Here is a 3983-nt window from a genome sequence, read left to right on the forward strand (position 1 = left end):
TACATATTGCAGGACATCCTACCTAAAGAGGAATAGAGGCCTTTTTGTACACATCGTAATGGCAGATAATGGTTACTTATGGGTATGGATCCTAGCCAATTATTTAGCATGTTATTCACATAATTCTAGGTACTTATTACATGGATTATTGATGAACCTAGATTTATACATAATGTCATGGGTTAACCGCATTTTTGTTTTATTTACGAATTAAACAAAAAGAGAGAATCTGAGATATTTAAATAAGATTTAAATATCTTAATCAAATATATGTCGGAATTAAATTGGGATTGACATTTGAATTAATATTAAATATTAATTAAATAGTTTAATTAATCATTTAATATTACTTTAATTTGAAATTAATAATTCAAATTGATTGTTGAATCAAAATGAAGAAAGTCAAAATGATGACTTCATTTTATGGAAAAATCCATGTTAGTGGAGTTTTGAGGTGTCAAAATTTGGTTGAACCAAACTTGAATGTTTTCCAAATAAATCCCACAAATTTGAGTGGAATTTTGAGTGTCAAAATTTGGTGATCTCAAATTTGCATGAACATGCAAACATGACTCTATAAATAGAGTGATCATGGTACATGGAAGGTGGTTCTTGTTGGTGAAAAACCTTGAGAAAAACCTGTCACAAACACTCTCTTCATATATACAAAATCTTTCCCAAGTATAAGTCACTCACCGGATTCCACAATCTCGTTCTAAGGCCGGAGGATAGTGGAGAAGACACTAGTGGTGGTTCGAAACCGGTTCGTTAGGAAAAAGAAATTTGAATTACAAAAGGTTAGTATTCAAACTCATTAAGTTTTAATACTTATGAACATGCTAGTTATTTACTATAATTGATGTTCTAAAAGTGCCTAAGATCCAAATTGCTAACGCATGTGTTATATTAACACATTCAGTTGCTTGTGAAGCAGCGAGAGAATCTGTATGGCTTAGGAAGTTCTTAACTGATTTGGAAGTAGTTCCAAATATGCATCTTTCCGTCAATCTTTATTGTGATAACAGTGGAGCAGTTGCAAATTCAAAAGAACCAAGAATTCATAAGCGAGGAAAACATATTGAGCGCAAATATCATCTCATAAGGGAGATTGTGCAACGAGGAGATGTGATCGTCACACAGATAGCTTCAGAGCACAACATTTCTGATCCATTTTCAGAGCCCCTCACGACTAAAGTGTATGAAGGGCACCTGGTGAGTCTAGGACTACGAGTTATGTAATCTAGGGTAAGTGGGAGAAAAGACATGAGTATGTGTTGCCCTAGTTTATTGTATTTATGTCTTTCTCTCTACTCAACATTATAAAACCCCACTAGAGTTTTAGTCCAAGTGGGAGTTTGTTGGGTTTTATGTCCTAAAACTCAAGTTTGTAAACAAAAAACATATTCTATTTTCAATCAAGTTATAATTGTTGTTTATTCAGTAAAGATTGTTATTGAATAAAGTGAACTTTACGACCATTAATCTAAATCCAATGAACTAAGAACACTCGGGCTATAGTATGATTACTTGAACTATATGTAGAGACATAAGAGTTGATCAAGTTCAATTATATAGTCAAAATGATCTATAATATAAGGATAAGACTGAGTACCTTATTCTAGGGACACTATGGATGCGACCCACTTTTGTATATGATATAAACAATTTGATCACTAAATTGTACATGTGCAGACAAGTGAATGAGGGTGTCCTATGTAATGAGTATTGAATAAGATCAGACCATAAAGAAAATCACTCTCACTTTATAATGTCGTTTACTGTTGAGACTGATTTTCTTTTCATTCGATGACCTAGGTAACTCGATCTTAATCTTGAGCTAACCATGAACTTCTGTTTATTCAGAATTATCCTTATATTTGCATGGGTGAGAGCGGCTCAAGTTTTCCGACTCAATAGGCCTCCCATTTAAGGGGTAAGAGGGTAAATGGTTGGGGACGTAGGGTGCAAGATGGAATTCACTCCTACCCACTTTTAGGGATAGAAGAGAGGTAGTTCTCTTAAACACTGACTCAGGTCTTGAACAAGAGGTCCCACCCTCTCATTGGCCTGAGAGGGATCCGATTTACTAGTTGGACCACAAACCAATTGTTCATTAGAGGATCAGTGAGACATAAGAAACAAGAAGTAACTTCAGGGGTAAAACGGTAAATTGACCCAACTCTAGTTACGAACAACCTGTGAAGGATCGACTTACTAATCATAGTTATATCAAATGGACAAAAATATATCTATAGTGAGGGGAGTGCAACTACTAGGCTATAGTGGAATGTCCTAGTAGTTAACGAATGTTGGTTAACAAGATTAATGAGTTTAACCGGTTAATCTTGGATCATTGGAGCCCATGATGTATAGGTCCATTAGGTCCCTCTGCTAGCTCATATCAGACTAAACCATAGAACAGTGTGACGAGTGAGTTCGAAGTCTTCGAATTCAAATTAGGGAGACTGCGCTACATATATACGATATATTTAACCGCATTTTTGTTTTATTTACGAATTAAACAAAAAGAGAGAATCTGAGATATTTAAATAAGATTTAATATCTTAATCAAATATGAGCAGGAATTAATTGGAATTGTCATTTGAATTAATATTAAATATTAATTAAATAATTTAATTAATCATTTAATATTACTTTATTTGAAATTAATAATTCAAATTGATTATTAAATCAATATGAAGAAAGTCAACATGTTGCCTCCATTTAATGGAAAAATCCATATTAGTGGAATTTTGAGGTGTCAAAATTTGGTTCAACCAAACTTGCATGCTTGTCAAATAAACCCCACAAATTTGAGTGGAATTTTGAGTGTCAAAATTTGGTTAACTCAAGCATGCATACTTGTCACATAATCCCAAACATTTGAGTGAAATTTTGAGTGTCAAAATTTGGTGATCTCAAATTTGTATGAACATGCAAACATGACTCTATAAATAGAGTGATCATAATACATGAAAGGTCTTCTTATTGGAGAAAAACCTTGAGAAAAACCTCTCACAAACACTCTCCTCGTATATACAAAATCTCTCCCAAGTTTAGTCATTCACTGGATTCCACAATCCCATTCTATGGCCGGAAGATAGTGGAGAAGACACTTTGGTTCGAAACCGGTTAGTGAGGAAAAAGGAATTTGAACTACAAAAGGTTAGATTCAAACCCATTAAGTTTTAATACTTATGAACATGCTAGTTATTTACTATAATTGACGTTCTAAAAGTTTCTAAGATTCAAATTGCTTCCGCATGTGTTATATCAACACCTTCATACTCAACTTCTTCCTCTGAAGCTACAGGAATCCTTAATTTGAAGAAAAAGAGATCGTAGATAGGAATTCGACTCTTATCCCTAATTTAATTTCAAAACCTATATCCTTTAATTCAACACGCTCTCGAGGTTATTTTTCTTCGTGGTCTTCTATGGAAGCATTCCTTTGAGGTGCAGAAACTGATTGGAACCATTTTTGCTCGACGAGTCATCATGTATCCTCGGATTGGATTTTCAAGTTTTTCTTGAAGTTCTTCAATGGCGGATTGAACTGGGGGAATGGTTTCTGGGCACATTCAACACTTTATTCCTCCATAGAACTTATGGGTAATCTTGTTGAGAAACTGTAGGAATAAGTTTGAAGAGAAATGGTGGAGGATTGCTATCGAATTTGGAAGAAATCTGAGAGTAGGAGGCCCATAATCTAAACGCTTATTGCCTACGATTAGGGGGTTAACCTTTCTCAATTATTATTCCGTATTGTTGCTCCTACTTCAGACTTTATAGGAGGAGCTTAAACCTACATTGAGAGCTCTAGAATCTTCGTTATTTAGTTATCGAACTTTCTGGATAATTTTTCGGAGATATCAACTCCGATCATAGCCTTACCGACCTTGGCTTTGAATACTAATCGTTGGATGTGATGATCCGTGCATGTTCGTTCTAGATCATATCAAATTTTGGAGGAGATCTAATGG

Source organism: Cucurbita maxima, unplaced genomic scaffold (assembly GCF_002738345.1).
Source record: "Cucurbita maxima cultivar Rimu unplaced genomic scaffold, Cmax_1.0 Cma_Scf00271, whole genome shotgun sequence".
Taxonomy (NCBI): domain Eukaryota; kingdom Viridiplantae; phylum Streptophyta; class Magnoliopsida; order Cucurbitales; family Cucurbitaceae; genus Cucurbita; species Cucurbita maxima.